The following is a 13,209-nucleotide window of genomic DNA, read 5'->3' as shown; positions in this document are numbered from 1 at the left end:
CATTCCCCTAGAGATCTCTGTTACCAAGACTAAAAGTTTTACAGGTGCCTCTGGAACAGGAGAAAATCTTAAGCCAGCCATAGACTGTTGGAATTAAAACAATGTATGGGCAAGCTGAATGTACCCAAGTTGATCGATTGATCAACTTGGGTATAGCCTGTCGGATTTTACATGCAAATATTGCTAGTGGCTATTACAGCTGCTAGCAATAATCATTGCGTTCTCCCAGTGGGGATGGCTTCCAGAGCCGGGAAAACACAATGGCTCCGCGGGAGTGATGCCCCCCCCCTATCAACACTGACTGTGTTGATGGGGGAATCAAGCGATTTTCTATTCTGCAATCTGTGGTTACAAGAAAAAAAATGGCTCCAACCATGGCTGGCTTCAGAAAGGGGGCACTTGGTTTTCTCTAATTCCCTGTTGTGTCAACAAAGAATTTTAACTCTTCCCTACTTTTTAACCCTCATCTATGAAAATCAATTGGCTCTTACTCTTTAAAGTGTATGTATAGCCCAATCTTTTTTTTTGTGTTTTTTTTTTAGCTTTTTTTAGAGTAGTGAAGGGGGATTTTTGCTGTGTTGCAACAGGAAGTAGGTGAAAATCTTACAAAGTTATTGGTCACAATTGTCCAAAACTAAAAAAGAAAAAAAAAGTTTTTGCCTAGAGATAAACTTGTCATCATACTTATGATGTACAAGTATGAAAAAAAAAGCGAAATATCTGTATCCTCTCTCCAGGTGACAGCGCATTTTTGTCTGAACAACTGGTAGATCAAAGGTTTTTTTTGTCTGGTAAATAATGTCATCAGACAGGAAGTTAGGCAAAATCTCTAGCAGAACAGAAGATCGGAACCTCTGTCATCTTTTTACTGCTCTCAAATGCTGGTTTCTTCTCAAGTCCTATCTGGTGAAATTGTTGTCAGTACAGGCATACCTCACTTTTAAGTACACAATGGGGTTTATTTACTAAAGCTAGAAAGTGCAAAATCAGGCTCACTTCTGCATAGAAACCAATGAGCTTCCAGGTTTTATTACCAAAGGTAATTGAACAAGCTGGGGTTAGAAGCTCATTGGTTTCTATGCACAAGTGAGCCTGATTTTTCACTTTCTAGCTTTAGTAAATAAACCCCATTGTGTACTTAAAAGTGGGGTATGCCTGTAGATGAGTAAAAATCTATGTAAGACTAGGACTAAACAGACAATTTTTGAGTGGGGTAACTAAAATGTCTTGTGATTGATAACTTTTCTTGTGACACATTTACTGTAATCAGAGATTGATCTCCTATGACCGTGAAATGTCCCGTATGGCAGTAAAACCCAACAGGGGTTCTAATCATTCCCCACTATCCAAAACTGACCAAAAAAAAAATATATATGCTTGCCATAAACCTTAACACAAAATCTCTGGTCTACTAACAATAACAGAAAATTAATTGACAGTAGCTTAAATCTAAGAATGCCAATATGCCAGAAATTCCTCAATGTTTTCTGGAGTTGAATATATAAAAATATTAAAATAGCTCTTTCACGCCATAACGACACAGAAAAGGCGCCCTTTATTTAAAGCATAAAAGATGTTAATTGTCAAAAATGTTAATCTTGATCCAGTGAAACTGAATTTACCGGTAGGTCCGGAAAATCTCAGATGAAAAATTGTTTTGAATGCAAATGCAAGAAAAACAACTTTGTATATTTTGTGGCACGCCATATAACAATAGTCAGGAGCTGCCCTTAACCACTTCCCTAGAATCAATGAGCACAGTAGCAGGGTACGTCACACCTGACAGTTGCTTATTGTGTTTCATTCCATGGCTTCTGTTGGGAAGCTGTGCAATTACTCAACTAATCTTTTTGTACAGTAGTCTTTTTTGAGATCTCCCCTGAGCCTCCTACCTCCTTCTCATTCAGAGGATGACCTCTTGGTATGGTACTTCTCCTCCTTTGAAATATGCTTCCATCCCATCTCTTCTTTTCTCTTTCAGGGGAAGCAATTGCTATTAGCAGCCAAACAGCAATAAAACAAAATTACCAGGTTTCCTGTTGTAAAAGTAAAGCCAGGAATTTATCACCAGGTTCACAATGATAGGACAATTCACTCAAAATTCCTTTCAGAAGCAGCTATTTGAAGATGGCTTAACCCATTTATAGCTGGATAGGCCTAAATAAGAACACGAGAACTAACATATATAACATATGATGCATAATACACAGTCTTAACAGAAACCTTCCAGAACACTAAATAAATGGGTACACTAACAAGGACCTTTTATGAAGTTTTAGCTGTCGTGCCCATCGATTATCTTCTCTTTCTAACCCCCAAAACAAGAATTTAATAGATTGCACCTTACTAGTCCTTAATCGTGGTGGCTGCATTAATTGTTTTTTTTTTTTTCATTAGTTTTCTTTTTCCTTTATTTTCACCTGGTGATTGGGCCAGTAACACACTTCCTATCTTAGGCTTCATGTACACTACAGCAACAAAACTTGAGTTTAGGTGCTTTTGGTGTTTTTTTTTGCCAAAGCTCTTAAACTCAACTCCATAAAAGCCTATGTGTCCATGTCCTCAACCTCCCTCAACCCCCATTTCCTGAACACAGAGGAATCACATTCCTGATAGGAACGTTTTGGCCACCAGCCGCCGAAAAAACACAAACCGTGTTTTGCGTTTTCCCGCAGATGTTAGTCAAAGTAGCCTATGTGTACATGAAGTCTTATGCCACATACACACTCTCGGATTTTGCGACTGGAAATGTTGGATGTGAGCTTGTTGGCTGAAAGTCCGACCGTGTGTATGCTCCATTGAACATTTGTTGCCGGACTTTCCAATTGTGTGTACACAAGTTTGTCGCACAGAAGTTCACGCATGCTCGGAATCAAGTACAAGCCGGAAGCATTAGTGTTCGTAATTGAGATAACACATGACTATTCTTTTTATCGGCTCGTCGTACATCTTATACGTCACCGTGTTCGTAATAGTTGGCCAACATTTGTGTTTGACCGTGTGTATGCAAGACAAGTTGGAGCCAACAACCTTCCAACAAAAATCCACAGATTTGTTGTCGGAAAGTCCAATCGTGCATAGGGGGCATTAGGGTATCTCTATTTTATGGAGAAGCAACAGAGCCACCCTTGGACAGCAGCACTGTCAACATGCAGAGAGGGTTGTGTTAGATGGCCTAGCAAATTTAGACTTGATTAAGAAATGAATCTGTAAAGTGCCTGAAAACTGCCTCCTGGGTGTGAAAGCCCCCATTATAATGAATGGGAGGCTGTTTTCAGGCCCCTTACTAGCGCTACAATGCCTGAAAACTCTCTCAGTGTGAAAGGGGTCACCCCTGCTCCCCCCTGGCGCCACATCATTGGATAGAAAGCAGCGGGAGCCAATGGCTGTGTTGCTATTAATCTATCCAATCAGGACACGTGACACCAGCTAGAGCTGGTGTGCTCGTTCCCAGCCGAAGGAAGATCGGGGTCAGGTAAGTAAAAGGGGGGCTTGGGGAGGGGGTTGCAGCTTTCCATGCCTAGGCTTTCCATGCCTAGTTAAATGATGTCAAACATCCCAGGGGTCTTTAGGAGGTGAGAGGGAGGGGATTTCTTAGCTAAGCACACCTTCCTGCCTACATGCCTGAACTGAGGGCAGATTGATTCCAGGAAGTAAATGCTACATGAATCATCTGACCTTACTCAAGACGACGACAGCCAGAAAATGCTATGGGTGTTTTTCAAAAAGATTTATCAGCAAGATATGGAGACATGGATGGATGGGTGAATTTGCTTTGGATAATAAAGGTGAATTAAATAGCGTTTTTGGCTTGTGGTGCTCAGATGCAATGTAGTTCCACTTTAAAGATGATATGAAATTACGTCTACTTCAATATATTTGTCAGTTGAAATATATTAAGTTATGTTACGTCACATTCTTATATGTAAATTTGTAGTCCCTGTGCTTTATTTGTAGAGGCCAACTCATCTTCCAAATAAAATCTTCACATCAGACCACAGTGTAACAGGCGAACAAATTCAAAACAGAACGCTCTATTAAATAATTTGTGATCCACACACAAAAGACCAAAATTAGCTGTCGAAAACACCCCATTTTCTCATTTCAATGCCCAATTAAAAAAAAGCACAAATGATACACTATTTTTTTTTTAAAAACAATTTAAAGTTCAACAAGAGACTTGGTATGGTTAAACTCATAAAATTCAACATTAAAAAAAAAAATAATTCAGCAAGCCAGAGGACTTGTATCTACAAACTGCATGTGACCTATGCATTCTCTGCGACTCCCAAAAGGATATCTTTTAACTTTGACATGCAGTAACTATCTGAAAACACTTCTGTAAGCAAGGTCAAAGTCACATAAAGCACGCAGCACTTGTGTTGTTTGTAAAGATAAGTGTGAATAACATGCACATCCCGCAGAACTAAGCCGGGAAACTATGTCAATAAGGGGCGATATCAATCACAAAAATATACTGGTATGGGAGACAGAGCAGGGAAATGAAAACACTCTGATAAATAACATTACAATGTAAAAGGTAAGATTAATTGCATGTATCCTGAGACACACAAAAGCAAAGCAATAAACTTTAAAGGAGCAAGTAAGCCCTAAAAGTAAATAAAAATAAATAAATAAAAAAAAAATAAAAAAAAAATAAGAACCGCCAGCAGGTAGGAATTTTGGTAAAAAATAATTTATCGTTAATTTCTTAAAATAAATAAATAAATAAATAAATAAAAAGTCATACATGCCAGCACTTTTTTTTTTTATCTGACAGCCGCGCAGTGCAGTACACAGATGAATGAAGCCAGGTGCCACAATAATGTGCACACAGGAGCGTTACAACAGTAGAAGAGAAGGATAGAGAACTGCAAGGGACTGAGTGAACGCAGGAAGCCCAGATCTCACGCCACTGCAACAGAGCACACACAGGCATGCATATTATAGCAAATGCTGGCATGGTTTAATTCAGGTTATGGTTTATGAAGATGAATGATGCCAGTTGCATTTTTACATAAACATTAGTATATCAAATAAATACTATAGCCTTTGAGGCTCTAGGTTGCTTATAGTCAATACTGTCCTTCAGTGGGATTTTTTGGACAGGAAGTTAGGTGTGTTAAAATAATGAACCAATCCACGATACAAAATGGAATTGATCTTCAGTCTTGGTAACCCCAGAAACCACAGATAGCAGTCACATACGCAGCATCCATCTAGTACCCTCCCATAATCATAAAAACATACAGGTAAGTTTACTGGCTTCTTAAAACTGGCCCTATATGTGTGGGTATGAGTGTGCAGGGACATTAGATTGTGAGCTCCTTTGAAAAACTGAAACTGATGGTTCTATGCACTCCTTAAAGCTCTGCGTAATATAGCAGTGCTATAGAAATATTTGGAAAAAACACATCTATTACTAAATGTGCATATCTATGCACTTTGTGCACACCACCAATACTTTCTGTATTCAGGGCATACAACTGGATATTGCATCCTGACTGATCTACTGGCTAGTGTTATCTGCTGCTAGCTATACATGGAATAGACGAGGGCCAATTAGGTAGAAATTGCTCATCAGATGTCTAGGGATAGCAAAAGCAAACCACTAATGCTCAAGACACATGTGTCTGCCCACAGATGTTACAAGGGACAATATGACCGACCCAAGGGCAACAAATGTTCTGAGCTCTGTACGGTGCTCTATAAATGTAAAATGTTGACTTAGAGAAGTCCATGTAAGTGGAGCATGGAGGCAGAAAGATGCTGCCAGGGACCTTTTTATCATGGGGAAACAATAGTAAATTGGGACAGGTTTTCTATCCTAGCTGATGTTCCCCCTGGAGCTGTCAGCCTGTGGGCATTAGACTACAACCACAGACATGAGAACATCCCTTGACTTGTCATTTCATGGGCTGCTTTAGACTTACCTGCAGCTCTGGACTCTCTGTCAATGCCACAACACAGCAGCAGCAGGGAGTCAAATTGGCTCTGCCACAGGGTGTGTGACATCTCTGTTTAGGCAAAACTACTGATTTGCCAGCTATGTTTGAACATCACCCTTTGAAAAAACCCATGCAAATTCACGTTACAAGATTTACTAAAACTAGAGAGTACAAAATCTGGTGCAGCATTGTATGGTAGCCAATCAGCTTTTAACTTCAGCTTGTTCAATTAAGCTTGACAATAAAACTCAGAACCTGGTTTCTATGCAGAGCTACGCCAGGTTTTGCACTCTCCAGTTTTAGTAAATCAACCTCAACTGTGTCTTACCACAGGAAGCTGGGGAGAACCTAGAGCTGCCAACAGGCAAGCCCCTCATAGGTCTCTTGGTCTCTTGGTCACAGTCAAAAATAGGTTAGGTTTACATTAGGGATGGACAAATGAATATGGAATTCAGAAGCCAGGCTGTACAGTCCAGCAAGAGTTATTTTTTTGGGAGCCAGCTTCATTAACAACAACTAGAGACAACTTCAACAGCTTCATGCTAGCTGTAATTTTTAGGGAGCATTACGGAGGAACATCCGCCTGGAAGAAAATCACCTGGCTTTTAGGAAAAAACTCAAGACCTTCCTCTTTTAGCAGATGATCAAAGCTCGACACAGCGCCTAGAGGCGATTCAGTTCGCATTGTGCGCTATACAAGTATTTCATTCATTCATTCATTCATTCAGCATTGGCTACCTGGTTCCTGGAATTTTCCCAGACCTGGCTTTACATGAGGCTTTAGTTTTACTTTAAATACTGTTATCTGCTTTGGTAATTTAGGTACACTGTAAAACGATAAAAGAAAAAAAAAAGAAAAAGAAAATACTTGTGAAGCCAATAAGTGGACATACACAACCATTTAACATTTTCTTTTAATATCTTTTGTGGGGTCTATCATGAGTAATACACAGTATATTCCTATATAATGTATAGTTTTGGAAAACCAAGTAGCTAAAAATCATCTTTAATAATAAGCAAAGGGTTAAAGTCTAGGATCAACTGGCTACCATCAGCACTGAAATTCAAAACTAAGAAACAGCACAAAATAAATTCTCTAAACCCTGCATAAGGGCCATGTTTTTATCCAACACTCAAACGCTTTCTATTATGCCCTTGATTCCATGACCAGACACAGAAATATCAGGTATCAGTTTCTGCTCAAATGTACATATCTCCTCCGCCATCACCTGATGTTCTAAAGCAGCCTCTCTCAACCTCTTTGTCATGGAGGACCCCTTGAAATAATCTCTAGGTCTCATGGAACCCTTGCTAAAAATGATTATATCCATAGGTCATGGTACGTTGGCATGATCCGCAAGCTGTACAAAGTTTTAAATAAGAGCATAAAGAATATGGTGTATCTAGGGCAGCCTTTCTCAACCTGTTCAAAACAGAGGAACCCTTGAAATAACTTTCCAGTCTCATGGAACCCCTGCCAAAAATGACTAGATCTACAAATCATCATACATAAAACTAGGTACACACTATGAGAAAAATCGGAAGAAAAATTCTGTACGTGGCACGATCATTCAATTTTTGTATAGTGTGTACACAACGTTAGATATCCGATCCAAATGAAAAATTGACCAACGCCAATTTTTTTCTTGTACGTGAACAGAACACAGAAAAATCAGATATGAAAGACTTTGTATGATCAGAAACAATAAACAGCAGAAGAAAGCCTTTGTCATATGAAAATTTTCATACATTATTTCCATTCTTGGTTGCACCTTGCTGTGAAACATCAAGGAAAAAGGGAAGGGAAGAATGCTCCTTACACTTTTTGGTCCTTGGGAAGAATTATTCCCCCAGATAGCCAAAAAGATCAATGATGTCAATGGAAACTTATCTGAGAGGCATAAATTGCTCAAGGAACCCCTAGCAACCTCTGATGACACCCTGGTTGAGAAACCCTGATCAAGACTATTGGATACCCTGGGTAGATTTTGTTGACACCCCCAGCTGTATAAAACATTTTTTTTTTCAATTATAATCTCGAAATTAAAAGAATAATGGCATGTTGAACAGTAAAAAATATGGTTTTCCCTACCACTAGTAGTAAGTGTAGAAATGACCCCTTACATTTGAGGTTAATGTCCTCCTTGTATTGCTGGGGTCAGTAAAGATGAGATGTCTATTCACCACTGCTCCTCTCAAGGTACCCTTAGGTTCCATGGAACCCTGGTTGAGAAAGGGTGCTCTACAGTATAAAGTACAAACATAAAGCATTTATTTACAATTCTGAAAACCTCAAAATTCAGGATCTATTGCCAAATGTACAACCGTAGACCAGAAGGACAAAGCGAATAGACATAGTGTTTTCAAACTAGACTAAATCCATCCTTCCCTAAACACAGCTGGCTTTATGCACTAAACTTACTTAGATAAACCCTGTGGGCTAGCAACAAAGTTCACATATATCAACTTCCACTGTAGACACTCTATAGTGATGTGACATTAAACTGTCTGGGGAACGTTAACCTGAGAGCTGGACCCGAAGGCTAGGCATACAGTGATATAGAAGCACCACTACATATCCCTGCAAATATTTACATTTACTTTCTGGAACATAAGAGTTTTACAAAGATTACACACAAAGCTTGGCAATAAATCCTGGGAGACAAAGGCCTGATGACCTACTACCCCCATCACTGCTTTAGAATGTGGCTCATTCCACCAAGAAGGAAGTCAGCATTGAAAAAGAGATTACAGAAAGAAAGCACAGCCAGAGGATATCATTTATGAAAGATGCCACGGTTACCCATAGCAACCCGGATGTCTGCTTTTTATTAGACTGATATGAGCAACAGCTCGGCCTTTAACTGGAAATTTCATAAAATTCCCCCTATGGATTTCACAGTTTTCATGATATTGTTAAACGTCATATGGATCTTACGTAAGTCAAATAATTAGATAGTAAAATTACGACACATGGTATACTTTCTCATATAAAAAAAAGAGAAAGAAAGAGAAAGAAAGAGAAAAAAAAAAAAGAGAAAATAGAAAATAAAATACTATTTAAATTAGATATAATAATATGTGCCATAAACAATCAACATGTTTTTCCTTTTGCAAAATACTGAGTTCCTCCTTTTTTGCATCATAGTCCTGCTGATCTCCTGTGATTTCTTTGTAGCAACTTTCTGCTATAATAAACAATCAACATGTTTTTTGTCTTTTCTAAAATACTTTTATTTTTTTAATCCTTTTTGTTTTGTTTCCTAGCACTGCTGATCTCCTGCAGCTATCATAAACAATCAACACGCGTTTTCCTTTTCCAAAATACTGTGTTCCCCCATTTATTTCCTTTCTGCAACAAAGCGCTTCTGATCTACAGCAACCTCTTTGCAGCCACTTTCTGCTATCATAAATCAAACATGTCGTTTTTCCTTTTCTTAAATACTGGGCCCCTACTTTTTCTATCACTGCCATGCTAACCTCCTACAACCTCTTTCTGCTATCAGACAATCGACAATGCATTTTCCCCTATTAAAATACTGTCTTTACCCTTTTTTTATTTTGCATCACAATGCTGCTGATCTCCTGCAACTTCTTTGCACCCACTTCCTTCTAACATGTATTCTCTATAACATTGCTGACGTGTCATTGCTTCTTATCAGGGGTGGAGAGACAAGCCAGCACAATGAGTGCCATGGCATGGCCGCTTATCACCTCCACTGGGGGGGGCATGTGACAAGGTGACAACGCCTGAGAGCACTTGGGACACAAGGCAAGAGCGTTGTCGCCCAAAATAGGAAGAGCTTGAACAAGGACCTTCATGGAGGGTATTATTTTAATGGAACTGTAGATTTTAAAAGAACTTTTGCAGTGACATCAATATTTTAAAGCGCTAAGCACTTTTAACATATTGATGATAAAAAGCAGAGCTCTCTGCAGCTATCAGATCTTTACATTTCAATGTAGGGAAATCACAATTGCATTGTTTCAATTTCAAGTCATTTTACGCAACTTTCACATCACATCACTTTAAAGTCATAGGCAATAGATTGCATAGTATATGACATTTACCGATGACTTTAAAGTGATGTGAAATTTTTCTTGTCAAGTCGCATCAGAAGTTGGACTAATGGGCATCGGTTCTTAATTGGAGCTAAACCCAATCGTACAAATCTCACAACCTGACCAAATTTTGGCATTGGACTGCACTCATAGGCAATAGATTGCATAGTATATGACATTTACTGATGACTTTAAAGTGATGTGAAATTTTCCTTGTCAAGTCGCATCAGAAGTTGGACTAATGGGAATCGGCTCTTAAGTGGAGCTCTACCCAATCGCACAAATTTCAAAACCCGACCGAATTTTGGCATTGGACCGCACTCATAGGCAATAGATTGCATAGTATATTACATTTACCGGTGAGTGCGGTTGAATGGAAAAATCCGGTCGGGTTGTGAGACTTGTGTGATTGGGTTTAGCTTCATTTAAGAGCCGATTCCCATTAGTCCAACTTCTGATGCGACTAGACAAGGAAAACCACATTATATTCAACAGTACCTGTTCTCACCAATGTGATTTTGCAATGCAATTGTGATTTTTTTTTTCACATCACTTTAAAGTCATTGGTAAATGTCATATACTATGGAATCTATTGCCTATGAGTGTGGTCAAATGCCAGAATTCAGTCAGTTGTGAGATTTGTGAGAATGGGTTTAGCTCCACTTAAGAGCCACTTCCAACTTCTGATGCGACTTGACAAGGAAAACCACATTATATTTGACGGTACCTGTTCTCATCAATGTGATTTTGAAAAATGTTCCTGCGCTACTTTGGTTGCGATTTTGGCCCCCTACAGAATATGCAACGTTGCATGTAAGTCGCACTACACAGTCACACTGAAAATCGCATCAAAATCCCATCACAGCAGTGTGACCCAAGCCACGACAGGCCCTCCAGCAACAGAAAACGACCATACCCTCTCCCTACTTATAAGAATACCGTTAACTGGTCCTTTCCATATTTCCTAGTAACGATGATAAACGTGCATATAAAGCTCACTGTGGCACACGCAAGTCCTATCGCAATCGCAAATCAGCAAACCTGATTTCACAGCAATCTACACACTTTAAGACACCTTTAATCTGTAGCATTTGCATTTGAAAAGTTCAGAAACGCAAAAAAAAAAAAAAAGGAAAACGTACATTTCCATTAATTATACACAGATGGGTAACGATTAAGATAAAGCAACTAGTTTAAACCAGCATTCAGAAAAAAAACGAGATGGCTGGGAGGAAAATCCACCATCTGCCGTATTATGCCCCGAAAATATACTTTTGGAATATTCTGCATTTTAAAGAGCATCCAAACCCAACCCCTGACTATATTTACCATAAATCTTCAGGCTCTTTCTCTGCTCTTTTTTTTTTTTTTAGTGCCTTTGATCCAGAGAGAGAGAAAAAAAAGGGAAAATAGAAGTCTAGGGCAGGACTCTAAAACTCAATCCAAGCCATAAGGTCTTCAAAAAAAAAAAAAATACTCCTGGAAATCCCTTAATCTTCCAGCAAAAGCCAATCACCAAGAAAAAAAAAAAAAGCCTTGAGATGGAAAAACAATCAACATAAAGAAGGAGGTTCGGTTCAATGTGGTCTTCAAAAACCATTCAGGGGGTTAAAGTGTCAGCTCTTGGGTTCGTTTGTGTGTTTTTTTTTTTGTTTTTGTTTTGCGTCGACTCGAAAGTTGGTGGCATTTAATCCAAGCAAGACCAAAAAAAAATTAAAAATGAAAACCATAAATAAAAAAAATAAAAAATCGAAGAGATCTAAAGCTTAATGTATTCTCCAGGCAGATCTGAGGAACTCTTAAATGAGCAGTACAAATGACTGTTAGGAAAATACAGGAGCGCTGCAAAAGAAAAGCCCCCGTGTCTTATTAATCTTTATTTATTTTTTTTTCCCCTTACCAGTGAAAATTCAATTTATTTTCGAGCCTCCGGGGCAGCGTTTTCATATCACGATGACAGCAGAAAATCAGCAGGAAAAAACAAAAACAAAAAAAAAACAAAAAAATATATAAAACAATAGAAAAATGAATTTAAATATTAGCAGGCAAGAAAGGGAAATGTCTTTGTTATCATTCTTGTAAACTCCGCACCAATCAGAAATAAAGATCGCCTATAGATTTCCAAAAAAAAGAAGAATTTCAGCAATCCAGGGGTGATTCTTTTTTTTTTCCTCTCTCCTTTGCTGCAGATAATAAATATGAGAGGATGACAGAAGTGCAGAACGTGTGTTGTGACCCCCGGTGATCTGGCTTCAGCACTGCATGAGAACGATCTGCACCCTGCAACATCCACTTAATCCTCTCCTGTGTCTTAGATCCCCTTGGATGCCTGCTAGCAGCTTAATTCTCCCCGACATTCAGCCTTTTTTTCCCCCCTGTTCTGACGGCCGATTCCCAAGATCGCCCCCCCTTTAAATAAGACAGGAGGGGGTGCAGAGCAATGCCCTGATCGTGCACGGAGTGATGGATGGAGCCGGACGAGTCTGCGCCCGTGCGGCGGCGCGGGGACGATGCCTCTTCTCAGCTGCTCGGCACGTCGGGAACTGACAGGCAACTGAAACGATGCTTCTGTCTCCTCGGTGGGAGGCACGCCCCCGGCACGCCTCTCCCGCTGCAGCCACCAATGGCGGAGGGCTGGGTCGGGCAGGCGGGCCAATGGGAGGCGGGGAAAGGCGGTTACCAGGGTGATACGCTCGGCGTCCCAGTGGAGCCCCTGGGAGGAAGGAGCAGCCACGCGTTTATTTCGCGGAAAATTTTAAATAGCAACTTGTGGACTCGGAGGATGCAGAGGAAGCAGCTGGATCGTTTAGTGTTTGCTGTCAGCGGTTCAAAGCGATGATCTGGCTCTAACGCTGCACGCAGAGGAACTCGTTTGCTCGGATTTTCACACACTGGGGGGGGGGATTCATCAAAACTGGAGCATCTGTGCGTGGCGACCAATCAGCTTCTAGATTTAGCTTGGGCACTTATCCACTTAAAGGGGAGTTCCAGGTTTTTTATGTTTATTAAAAGTCAGCAGTTAAATAAAGTGTAGTTACTGACTTTTAATAAATAGACACTTACCTGTTACACGGTCCAGCGATGCGGCCGAACGCATCGTCGCTCCTCTCCCCCTCCTCTCCGCCGGCGCCTCTATTGCCACTCTGGGCACCCGGCCGTGACAGTTTTCTGCTTCATGGCCGGGCATGTGTGGCGCATG

General features: G+C 40.0%; 1 protein-coding gene across 2 annotated transcripts in view; it reads right to left on the bottom strand.

Moving 5' to 3' along the window:
• FAM222A (family with sequence similarity 222 member A) overlaps window positions 1–12,543 on the bottom strand; it is a 126,967-nt gene extending 114,424 nt beyond the window's left edge. The window contains exon 1 of one of the 2 annotated variants that reach the window (XM_077461326.1): window positions 11,340–12,543. The gene's annotated coding sequence lies outside the window, so the exon portion shown is untranslated. The remainder of the gene's footprint in view (window positions 1–11,339) is intronic. The other variant, XM_077461327.1, reaches the window with a different exon arrangement.
• Between the last annotated feature and the right edge of the window lie 666 nt (window positions 12,544–13,209).

This window comes from Lithobates pipiens, unplaced genomic scaffold (assembly GCF_037356315.1).
Source record: "Lithobates pipiens isolate NorthernLeopardFrog02 unplaced genomic scaffold, aLitPip1_a1.2 Scaffold_3, whole genome shotgun sequence".
Lineage (NCBI taxonomy): Eukaryota > Metazoa > Chordata > Amphibia > Anura > Ranidae > Lithobates > Lithobates pipiens.
This window is presented reverse-complemented; position numbering and strand designations above follow the sequence as displayed.